At 37.2% G+C, this 13,163-nt stretch overlaps 1 long non-coding RNA gene across 1 annotated transcript; it reads left to right on the forward strand.

The window, feature by feature from the left end:
* The first annotated feature begins 11,522 nt into the window (after positions 1-11,522).
* LOC147572108 (uncharacterized) lies at positions 11,523-12,739 on the forward strand. Its single transcript, XR_015246746.1, has 2 exons — positions 11,523-12,023; positions 12,517-12,739. It is a non-coding gene; the product is annotated as an uncharacterized LOC147572108 (long non-coding RNA).
* The last annotated feature ends 424 nt before the right edge of the window (positions 12,740-13,163 follow it).

The following is a 13,163-nucleotide window of genomic DNA, read 5'->3' on the forward strand; positions in this document are numbered from 1 at the left end:
AAAAAAACTTTTAAAAATAATAATAGGTAACAAGTGAACATTCACTATATAGTAAATACGTCGTATAAATTATCTAATTTACTCGTATAGAAATCTGATAAAATACTCTTGGTATCCCTATTTTACAAATTTAAAATATTGGGTCTTAGATCCGTTCAGTAACTTGTGTAAGATTAAGGAGCTGGTGACCGGTGAAGGCAGAACTGAACACAGGCAATCTTATCCCAGAACAACGCCTTAATCAGAGGCTGCCTCTCTCTCTCTGTCTCTCTCTCTCTCTCTCTCTCTCCCTCTCCTCTCTGCGTACATTTCAGAATTAATTTCCTCAATTGGGTTCCATATCCCCTTGAGTTCTTGACGCTTGAGTCTTACTTTGGATGAATAATAATAATGATGATAATAATCTACAATATTTATAAAACCCTCTACAGTTTATGTAGCAGATTCACATGTGTTATCTCCTTTCGGATCCTCATAACTATCCTGTGAGCTAGGAAGGAAAGATATTATTATCAGCAAAATCACCCAGTGGAGAAGATATTCAGCATAAAGGAAGAAATCATTATTTTTGCATGTGAGAAAAACAATGTCACCCTGATTTTAAATGTCACCCCAATTTTGAAACTCGCCTCTGGCTTCCCCGTGAAATCACTGGAATGAATGGGAAAAGACAAGAAGCACTACCCTGCATGAATAAACCATGAAATATATTTGACAATAAAATTTTCAATTAATGTGGAAATATTTGCTCTGAATCTTGGCTCTTGAGGATGTAAGTCTCGGCCAAATATTAAAAATACGTTTTATTTCATTGCACAAAGTACATTGCAGACACTTAGGTTCCTGAGAAACCAAAAACTGCCATTTCGAGCATCCTGAATATGGATTAGGCTGATGGGCTGATTGTGTTGAGAGACCGGGACCCGCTATGACACTTACACACAGCCCTTACCCTCGCGCAGCGTGGCTCTGTTACAGAAATAGGGGCTTTACTCTGGCCACCGTTAGATGGCGGGTTCCCCGGGCTTCTTGACTCTCTGTGGGATCCTTTGCCCTTCAGCGAACAGGCCAAAAATAAATAAATGAAAATAAGAAGTGAAGGTAATCAAAAACCTTTGCCCAAAGACTTTATTTTGAATTGTGTGCTTTAAACAAGATCTATGTGATATCTGAGACCACTAGACCATAATACATTTTACGTTAGTCTTTTAGAGATTTCAGTGTCGCTATTGTAGTTACTATCTTAGGAGATCTCTCATTTTCAGGGCTCTGCTTTGCCAAGAGTTGGAATTTGCTTGTGATCCCAGTTTAGTTTATTACCCAGTTTAGTTGGAATTTGCTAGTGCTCTATACCCAGTTTGACCCACGTTGAGTGGCTCCTGCGTGTAAGGACCATGTGGTAGACACTCACACATAGCCCTTGAGGTCAATAATAAGAGATGAGAAGGAATAAAAAGGAAGAAAGGCGAAGGGGGAGGCGTTAAGTTAGGATACAGCGGTCGCTTTGCCCACTGTACCGTTACTTCTATCACCCCTCAGGGCTTTCCCATAATCCTCTCCATCTTGAATTTTACCACTGTTTCATAAGGATTACCTGAGTGTCTTTCTCCCTGTCTAGACTGAGGACTATAGGGATTAAGTTTCTCCCCCCCTATCTTTTCTATTCCTAGCATCTCCTACCACTTCCTGCATAAGCATTACAGAAGACTACTGGTCTCCCAAGGTGACCCAACACCTCCCCCAGAGGAACTGCAGAATGGAGAGCACTTAGCTTTTCTTTTTCTTTTTCTCTCTCTCTCTTTTTTTTTCCTTCTCAAATATTTATTTATTTATTTATTTATTTGTTAAAAAAAATTTTTTTTAAAGAAATCGATTAGGAAATAAGTACATGTACAGAATTTTGCTTCGATGACTTTTTAGCACTGGAAAAGTCCTCTATATTGGGAGGAATTTATGTAACTGTTTAGTCATTTTTACTCAATATCTATTTCATAGTTATGATAAATAACATCATTTAAATTATTTAACTAAAAAGAATTAAAATGATTTCTTTAATTTAGGAAAAATTCAATGAGTAAAAACCTGAAGTAAAACTTTAAGTAAAAAACTAAAAAGACCCATCTATGATTTGTAATATTGCATTAGTGGTTTCTGGATTCATGTAACTGATTTGTTCCTGAATAATAATTATTAAATTTTTTAAAGTTTATTCATTTTTGAGAGACAAAGAGAACAGAGCACAAGCGGGGGAGGGACAGAGAGAGAGGGAAACACAGAATCTGAAAGCAGGCTCCAGGCTCTGAGCTGTCAGCACAGAGCCCAACGTGGGGCTCGAACTCACTGATCGCAAGATCATGACCTGAGCCAAAGTCGGACACTCAACCGACTGAGCCACCCAGGCGCCCCCTGAATAATTATTTTTAAAATTTGTAGTACTCTGAAATCTATAGCATGCTATTTGTGGTTAAAGTTTTGGCTTAAATGTTTTTGACATGTTTAGAAATTCTTCTAAAATGATTATGTTTTAAAAATGAGAGTGTGGTATATAGAGAAAAGCAGTGGACTTAATCAGGAAAAGTGTGTTTCAGCTGTGACACGAGTAAATAATTTAATAATATTGGGCAGATCTGTTAAATTTTCTGGAACTCAGTTTTAGTATCTGCAGAATGAGTTTATACTATGCATTATATAAGTCTCTTCTAGATTTAAAATGTGTTAATTTTTACGTACTAAATATTTAATGTAATTTACTCTAGAATTTTTGAAAAAGATGAACAACTTGTACTTATATTGAATAAATCTCCTCAAAACAGTAAGTTTTTTTTAAAGTTTATTTATTGAGAGGGAGAGAGAGAGAGAGAGAGAACCAGTGGGGGAGGGGTAGAGGTAGGGAGACAGAGGACCCTAAGCAGGCTCTGTGCTGACAGTAGAGAGCCCGATGTGGGGCTTAAACTCATGAACCATGAGATCATGACCTGAGCCAAAGTCAAATGTTTAACTGAGCCACCCTGGTGCCTGTCAAGTTTTTATGTAAATTCTAGTTAAAAAAATTTTTTTAAGGTTTATTTATTATTGAGAGACAGAGAGAGACAGAGCATGAGCATGGGAGGGACAGAGAGGGAGACACAGAATCCAAAGCAGGCCCTAGGCTCTGAGCTGTCAGCACAGAGCTGGACGTGGGGCTCGAACTCACAAACCACGAGATCATGACCTGAACCAAAGTGAGACGCCTAACTGACTGAACCACCCAGGCACCCCATAAATTCTAGTTAGTTAATATACAGTGAAATATTGATCTCAGGAGTAGAATTCAGTAATTCATCACTTGCATACAACCCCCAATGCTCATCATAACAAGTGTCCTCCTTAATATCCATCACCCTTCTAGCCCATCACCACCCACCTCCCCCCATCATCCCTTAGTTTTTTTGCTATTGTTAAGAGTCTTTTATGGTTTGTTTCCCTCTCTTTTTCCCCTTTTCCATATGTTCATCTTTTTTGTTTCTTAAATTCCACAAATGAGTGAAATCATATGGTATTTGTTTTTCTCTGGCTAATTTCCCTTAGCATAATGCACTCTCGTTTTACCCATGTTGTTGCAAATAGCAAGATACCATTCTTTTTGATTGCCGAGTAATACTCCATTGTGTGTGTGTGTGTGTGTGTGTGTGTGTGTGTGTGTGTGTGTATCTTCTTTATCCATTCATCAGTTGGTGGACATTTGGGCTCTTTTTATGTTTGGCTATTATGGATAGCGCTGCTATAAATATTGGGATGCATGTGTCCCTTTAAATCTGTATTTTTGTATCTTTTGGGTAAACACCTCATAGTGCAATTGCTGAATCATAGGATAGTTCTATTTTTAACTTTTGAGGAACCTCCATAATGTTTTCCAGCGTGGCTACACCAGTTTGCATTCCCACCAATAATGCAGGAAGGTTTCCTTTTCTTCACATCCTGGTGGAGATTGTTGATTTTAGCCATTCTGAGAGGTGTGAGGTGATATCTCATCGTGGTTTTGATTTGCATATTGCTGTTAAGTTTGCATTTCTACATAAACTTATTCTTGCTTTGTGTTTAGCTTAAGCAGGTACAGTCTATAAAAACCATGCAGTGTATGTAGACATGAACTTTAAGGTTAGAAATTATATTTTGGACACATTACATGTATTGAAATAGATATCAGATCTTTTAAAAACTAAAAACGATTTCGAAGTAAGTGGCATGCCTGTGGCATCACTTCACAGCATGAGCAGTTCCTGTGCCCCACACTCTTGCAAACCTACTTACCAGAGTTGGACCAAGCAGATGATCAATAATCTCAACTAATCTGAACTCAGCTCTGATTTCATAGTGGCCATAATTTCATTTTTCCAGTTAACAAATATTTTCCCTGTTGCATACATGCTGTGGATACTTTAGTGAATGAGAAGATTCCATATCCCAAGTTTAGAGGGAGATGCAGACAAATGATCAGGCCCTCACAAGATAATTCAATCAGTGCTCCATTGTGGACACATTTCAAGGAGAGAAAAGGGTGGATATCTGGCATGAATCCGGGGAGTTACAAGTGCAGACCTCTGCTGACTTCTGAAATGAAACTGTAGTAATAGTGGGTGGGCCATTTATCAGCAACAGAGATCAACCAAAAAATTAAATTGTGACAAGAGGGAAGAAAATTATGCAAAAACACTTATCCCAAATACAAATTGTTGACTGGGAAAGATTATGACAAAGGCAGAAATTTGCACTGAGGTTGCAAAACAAAACTCCAACTGACCAAACAAAAAACCCAGTGACTTTGAAGAATACCATTTGCTTCAAGGCCAGATTCGTGTAGGGCCTTGCTATCACTACAGCACAAATGGATCTGCCAAGGCTAAGAGCAAATAAAACTAAGGCAATCACAACCAAGCAAGGGAATCAAGAAAGGCTTTATAATGATGGTGACTTTTCAGTTGGACCTTAAACAGCATGTAGACTTTTATAGGCAAAGATAAGACAAGGCTGTGCAAAACTCTTAGGGTAGAGGACAACCTAAGCCCGGAGAAAGAGGAAAAGCCAGAATTGAATTTAGGAAACATCAGGGAGCCTTGGTTCTCTGTAGCAGAGAATTCATGTTGGCAAGTAGTTGATATTAAGGTTGAAAAGGAGGCTTCTGATGCATTGTGGCCTATCTTAAATATAATAGAAATTGAGGTCGCTGAGGACAAGCTCTAAATATATGAATAAATATGCATATTTATAAAATATTCCTTCAATGAAAGTGAAAGAATTTCATCCAATATTTGAAGAATAGAGAAATTTAGTCCACAAATACCATTCATAGCTTCCTTAATAAATTCCAAAACTATTATTGGTATTTGGGTATACTTTTTTTCAGTATATTGCCACACATACATCATATGCAGATTGAAAACCTTCTCTGGATTTTTATGCTGCACTTCTTTAATTCAATAAGAATTTTCCAACATTCCTTTATTTTTAAATTATCCCTTATTTATTAGCAGCATAATAGCTCAATGAATGATCATATCACAATTTCCTTAACTATTATGCTATTGTTGAATATTTAGGTTCTTTAAAAAAACAGCATTATAAATAACATCTTAATTAATTTTTTATATCTACAATTTTCCCCATATTTGAGATTGTTTTCCTCAGCATGATTGTTAGCTACAAGGCTTTATTTATTCTAGCCTAGTCTTGTATGGCTTTTTACATAATACACTTATTTCCCTAAGTCTGTGATATTTGCTGAAAATATTTTGTTCATATGACCTTTTATACCCTTTTAAAAAACATAAAAGAACAATTTACATTTTATGGGAATTAGTTGTTACTAGGGAGTTTGAAAATATCATTTTTGCCAGGAGTCTTTCGTGGATATCTTAACACTTACATATTAATTTACATCTTCATTATTCATTAATTCAATTACTCTATTTTTGGTACCTTTTAATAAAGATAATACCTTTAATATCACCTTATGTGATAGCATAGACTCTGGAATCAAAGAACTCTTTGCTTGTGACTCAAGTCTACTGTTTGCTAGATGTGCGCCTTCGGGAAATTTATTTCACTCCCAAGTGAAACCCAAGTTTTCAAGTTTCTAAATTAGATTACTGTTACCTAACAAATAGTTGTGAGGATTAGGTGAGGTCCTGAATTTAAAAATTATATATTATTAATAATACTTAATTCACATTTTCTAAATATATCTGTACTTTACAAACAAAGTTACTACCAAGTATTTGATGATTACATGCCTTATATTAAGTGTTATGTAAGCTCTCTATGAAGTCAGTCAGACACAATCCAAGAACACACATTAACAATGAACAGAATGCAGACACTGAGTGACTTCAATTTCTGGTGATATGAGGGAATAAAAGTATAAGCCAAGTGCATAGGGGCCCCCAATAAAGGTCATACAAAAAAATGAGATTCTTTGCTCCTGTAGGATGTTGTCTCCCTGAGTAACACAAAGGCTTTGGGTTTAGACCCTTTAGGAGATAGGGAATGACCACTGGACTGAAAGGAGGTAGGGTGTTTGGATGAAACTCTAACATAAAGTTAAGAATTCTTGGATATCTCGTATCTTAATTCAAGGGTAGAGCAAGGAAATAAAGGGTGGCCACACAAGAAGATGACAGCTCTTCTTGGCCTGACCATGGATACAAGATAGGAAGAAATAAACTAGCCCATTATAACTAAGATTTGGGTAAGAACTTACACTACCTCCTTGATCTTTAAGATCCTGTATTGAAAATTGACATTAGAAAATTAAAAAATATTCCAAGCTGGAAACAACCTCTGAACATGAGGGCGAAACAAAAGGAAAATCTGCCTCCCGGAAAACATCCTCAAGCCAGGCCCATCTGAATGTGAGTTTACAATACATAATGACAACACACGAGGAAGCAATTCATCATGAGTGAGAATCATCAGACATAGTAAACAATTGAATTTGATCCTTAGGAACTTCAGCTAGAAGTTCAGATAGAAACCACGAAAGAAAACATTTTAAAATAATTGGAGACATAAAATGTGGAATTAAAACAAAAAGGGAACAAATGTCATAAAAAAAGCAAGTTTTCTCCGACATTTTATTATGAGAATTTTCAAACATAGAGAAAAGTTGAAAGGATTTTACAATGAACATCTAAATATCTAAACTGCTGTAAACATTTTGTTACATTTGCTTTAAAACATGTCTCGTTTACCTATCCGTCAATTTATCTTATTTCTGAATGCTTTCAGTCGAGTTGCTGGTTGTCAGTACTGAATACCTAAACAATCCAGCATACATATTATTAACCATAGTTGTTAACTATATTGCAAAAAAAAATGCATTAATCATATCCATTCTTGTAAATAGCATAACTATATTGTAAGTGGAAATAGTTACAATTTCTTTTTGAAGTAAAATGTACATTCAATGGAATTAGTAAGTTTTAAATGCATCATTTGACATATTTTGACAAATGCATACATCTGTGTAACTCAAACTCCTACCAAGATATAGAATATTTCCTTTATTTCATAGCTCTCCCAGTCAATCATATCTCACCTTGAACCTCAGTCCTAGAGGCAATCACTCTTCTGTTTTTACCCCATAGATAAATTTTACTTATTCTAAAATATCATATATATGGAATCATATGGTATGTATTCTTTTTTTTTTTTAATTTTTTTTCCAACATTTATTTATTTTTGGGACAGAGAGAGACAGAGCATGAACGGGGGAGGGGCAGAGAGAGAGGGAGACACAGAATCGGAAACAGGGTCCAGGCTCTGAGCCATCAGCCCAGAGCCTGACGCGGGGCTCGAACTCACGGACCACGAGATCGTGACCTGGCTGAAGTCGGACGCTTAACCGACTGCGCCACCCAGGCGCCCCTGGTATGTATTCTTTAATGTGGATTGCTTTTATAATATTTTTGAGGCTCATTTATATTGTGTATATCATCATCATTCCATTGTATAAATACACCAAAATTTATTTATCTACTTTCCTATTGATGGGCATTGAGTTGTTTCCAGATTAGCTATTATGAGTAAAGCTAACATGAACATTCTTGTACAAGTCTTTTCGTGGATATAAATGTTCATTTCTTTGGGGTAAAAATGTAGGAGTAGAAGTGTTGGGTCATAGGACAAATGTCCTTTTAGTTTTATAAGAAACTTCCAGACCCTTCTGAAAGCACATTTCCCTAGAGTATGTGGAGATATGATAATCTGAATAAAATGTTTAAAATATATCTAGTAGAAGTTCTAGAGAGATTGGAAAGAATTGGAAGAAGCAGGTTTTAATGTGTGATTTTTTGGTAAATTTCTGAACAATACAGATTTCCATATTCAGGAACCATAATGAATCTCAAGATAAAAACACTAAATCCACACATGGTCAAATCTAGTAAAAACGTATAGCCTCAAAGATAAAGAGAAATATTTTAAAAGCAAAAGAAAAAAACTGATGGATGACTTAAAGGTAGTAATAAAAGAAACCTGTAGATAGTGGAATATTGTTACAAGCATTAAGATAAAGTAACAGTCACAGTTAGAATTTTGCACCAGCTAAACTTTCATTAAAAGATGAGTATGGAGGGGCACCTGGCTGGCTTGGTTGGTAGAACAAGTGACTCTTGATCTCAGGGTTATAAGTTCAAGCCCCATGTTGGGTATAGAGACTCCTTAAAAATAAAAATCTTAAAAAAGATGAGAATGAAATCAAGACAGTGAAGATGTTTTCAGTCTAAGAAACATGAGGAAGAGGGAAAAGAATAAGAGAGAGATGGGGAGACTCATGCTAAGGCATTACTAGAGAACATAATTTGAAGAAGGAAACTGGAATCAGAAGAAAGGAATAAGGAGCAGATAACTTGACAATTGAGGAAAGATAGTATAATACTTTATAGTATAATATCATAAATATCCGAATGGTTTATAGTGTGGACTCCTAACTCAAAACCACAGACTGGGTTTGAATCCTGTTTCTGTCACTTGGTAGCTATGTCATACAACTCAGTTTATTTCTCTGATGATCAGTTTCCTCACTTTAATGAAGACTCAGTGAATTAATAGTTTGGTGTTTAGAACAGTGTCCAGTACGTAGTTAATATATAAGTGTTAATTGGTAAGGAGAGAGAGAAGTTAAAATAATACAGTGATCAGGCTTGATCTATTGGTCATAGGTGGCACTCTAAATCAGCAGCGAAAAAACAGACCATCGATGAATGATGCTGAGGCATTTTTAAGGGAAAAAAATGAAACCACATCACACATCATAGGCAAAAACCAATTTTAGGTACATTAGGATCTAAATGTGAAAAACAAAACTTTAAACTTTAAGAAAAAAATAGAATAATTTTATGGACTTGACGTTGGAAGGTCTTTTTTAAACAAGACACACACACACACAAAGATAAAGACAGTGATAAGATTTACCATATATAAACAAAAAATTCTGTCCATCAATACTGAAAAAAAAAGCCCCCCAACACTGACAGAAGGTCTTTACAAAATACACAACCTCATGGATAATTGTCCAGAAAATATAAAGGATTCTTTCAAACCAGTAAGCAAGCAAAAATCAGATAGCTCCATCAAAAAGTTGGCTAAAGTTTCCACACAGGTTAGTCATGCGCCAGGAAATGCAATTGACTAACAAATGGGTGAAAAGTTGCTCAAACTCGGTTTTTAAAGAAATGAAAATTAAAGTGACCATGAAATACAATTTCATCATTTTGAAAATAAACGTAAAGTTCCAGAATACAAAGGACTGGCAAGTAAGTGAAGCAGTGGGGAGTCCTACATGCCCCTAGTGCATATTTGGCAGTATCTGAGACTTACACATGCAACCAGAGAACTCACACAAGCCCAACCAGTCGTGAAAAATAAAGTCCTTTCCACACTGTTTGGAAGAGTGAAATCCCGGAAACAATGGAAATATCCATCAGTAGAAGAGAAGTAGGCTGGTCGTTCCCATGGCTTGCAGTAACAGAAATATCTAAATATTCATCAACAGGTGAATTATTTACTTGTACTCATACAATATCTGGAGTTCCTTGCATCAGATATAAAAGAAGAAAGTTGGCTTGGAGGCAGTAACAGGTGGAGAATGCCAATACACTGAAAACAGGATGTAGGTGAAAACGGCTGTGGCTCACTCTGGAGAGGTGGTTCGTACATGAGTGTAAGGGTCAAGGAGTATTGAGCTGTTATCAATAAAGCTTGCATTATCTCACACTGAATCTATCCAATTCAGAGTGAACCCTTGCCTCTGTCCCCCCCCCACCCCCGCCAAAGAAGAAAATGAATGAGACAGAAGTACCTGAATCATCATGGATTGATGTGCAAACCAAATGTTGAACAACAACAAAAAAAGCTAAGTGCAAATGTATATTTATAGCATTACCAGTTATACCGAGTTACTAACCTATGAAACTGCCTGATTATTTTATAAATGTGTATGTAGCTAAAATATAAGGATATGTATAATAAAGGTAAATATTAAGTTCAGGATAGTGATCGGCTTAGGGAAAGGTGGAGGAGGGTAGCAAGTGGGATCAGGGAGATGTACTCAGGAGGGTTCAGCTATACTTGCGAGTGGTACATTCATGGGTGGTTGTTACTTAGATTTCCTTTACTATTCAAAAATCCCAAATATTTCATCATAAAGCATCAAAAATCCCTTTCTCCTAAGTAGTTGCACAATAGTTTGGTCATTGCCGTAAACAGAGCTGTAGTGAGGAAGGAGGAAACCAGTGTTTAAAGCTCAGAAGGCGGCAGAAGTGAGAGGAAAGTGCAGCTGCCCTGCACGATGGGTGAGACTGGCCACTTAGAACATTCTAGAACAGCATCCAAAGTACCAGAAGCCTGACAATGCCTGCTGTCAGTGGAATTCAGCATCAGTAAGTCAGTGTGGCTGAGGCATGTGCCACGGGTTAAAGCCATTTATATAGACACAAGGTCGTGGGGTGCTCAAGAAAGATTCTGGACTATCTGCTCCAACTCTGGCTCTGTCTCTTACACTTTCACATTGAATAACCATAATCTAATTATTTGATCTCTCTGTGCCTCTATTTCCTCATGGGTGCAATGGGGCTACACAGACAACACTTAGTGTTCACTTCTGTTGTTGTTAGGATGGTGATAATCATTGACTCTCACCTCAATCCATCTGCTTCCAAAGGCACCCGAGATCCTATGGCCTTTGCCTTATTAGTATCATTCCCTTCCACTCCGTGTTAAGTCCTCAGTCTCAATTCATGTGCCTTGCTCCAAAACCAGGCTATCAGCCTCATTTCACATTGGAACGCTGTCAGAGGATGATTTCTGGTGACTACACAATCAGGGCGAGTCTTCAGCCTACCGTAGCTGGCCTCCCCTCCCTGTTCCTGCTTATATATATATATATATATATATATATATATATATATATATTTTTTTTTTTTTTTTAAATGTTTACTTATTTTTGAGAGAGAGGGAGAGAGTGGGGAGGAGGGGCAGAGAGAGGGAGACAGAGGATCTGAAGCAGGCTGTGCGCTGTCAGAGAGAGCCTGATGTGGGACTCGAACTCACAAACCACGAGATCATGACCTGAGCTGAAGATGGTGCTTAACCAACTGAGCCACCCTGGTTGCCCCTGTTTTTGAGTGCTGTCCAGAATAAAACGTATTCATCCGACGACTCCATAATCTGTGTCCACATATCCTGTGCTTGGTGCACCGCACAAAATCTGACACAGGGAAAGATAGTAGAAAATGAAAGAAAAGTCTCTGTGTTGTGTTCATACGCTGCTTCACTAGATTGACCTCTCTCTCTCTTTTGTTTGGTACTTCTTCTTTCTAGGTTAGTGCACCTTTCTTGTCTCCATAGTAGGGGTTGACACTAAGAATTGATATCCCTTGTTTCCCTGCTCATCATTTTGATTCAGGAGGTGGAATGTGTATCAGCCATTAATGGCACTTTTTTCATCTCCTTCCATCGACAGTGTACAACCCTTCCTTGATTCTGAGGTAAGCTCATTGCTTGTCCTCAGTTTTTGGTGGTATTGTGGATTCGTGCCTCCTGTTAGTATGCTTTCTTGTATATGAAAAAGAAGTTGTATAAAGTCTTAAAAAAACTGAGTTCATTAGGCTGCATTCTAATCTGGGATTTCCATATTACGGCAGAAGTGATGCTGTGTAGTTCTATACCCAGCCCTTTAAGGTCTAAAAATTTCTGCTGCTTGCTTATTTATTTATTTATTTATTTATTTATTTATTTATTTATTTATTTATTTTAGAGAGAGAGAGGGAGAGAGAGAACATGAGCAGGGGAGAGGGGCAGAGGGGGAGAGAGAGAGAGAGAGAGAGAGAGAGAGAGAGAGAGAGAGAGAGAAAGAGAGAATCCCAAGCAGGGATCAATCCCATGATCCTGGGATCATGACTTGAACCAAAACCAGGAATCAGATGCTCAACGGACTGAGCCACCGAGGTGCCCCTAAAAATTCCTGCTTCTATTCTTCAGGGACCCAGCTGCCATGCTGTGAGGAAGCTCAGGCTATCTTTCTGGAGAGAGAGGCATCCTGAAGAAGCTATGGAGGGAGACAGAAGGAGGGCACAGAAGAAACACAGGTCACCCACAGAATCAAGTTCAGTCCTCATTTATTGTTTTAAGCCATTAAGTTTTGGGTGGAGATGTGTTACACAGCTTTTGATAACTGAAACACTCAGATAGTTTGTGTTCTTCATTGTGATCTCTTCATTGCATTACGATCTCTTCATTGAGAGACTATGAGATGATAAGAAACTATGTGTATAATTTTATGAGGACAGGCTTTCACTCCTACACCTAATGCTATTTTTATTCTACTTGTATATCTATCAGATTTTAACTCTATTCTGCCTCTAACAGGCTTATTCCCATACCTAAGCTTATTTTTAAACATATAAATCCCCAATTTTCAGTCTGAAATGATTTTGTTTTATGCCTACTTGGATTAGTGTGATCTTTTGGGGAAGATTTCTACTCAGAACAATTATATTGCTTATGATTTCTAGCCATGCAATGTTTTTAGAGGTATATTCAGAGGAGTGTGTTCACGGCATTTATTGGGGATAAAATTGTTAAGATCTAATGATGATCTCTTTAAAATATTTATTTGGTGAAACCTA

The sequence above is a fragment of the Puma concolor genome, chromosome F2, assembly GCF_028749965.1.
Source record: "Puma concolor isolate L17-30 chromosome F2, mPumCon1.1.hap2, whole genome shotgun sequence".
Taxonomy (NCBI): domain Eukaryota; kingdom Metazoa; phylum Chordata; class Mammalia; order Carnivora; family Felidae; genus Puma; species Puma concolor.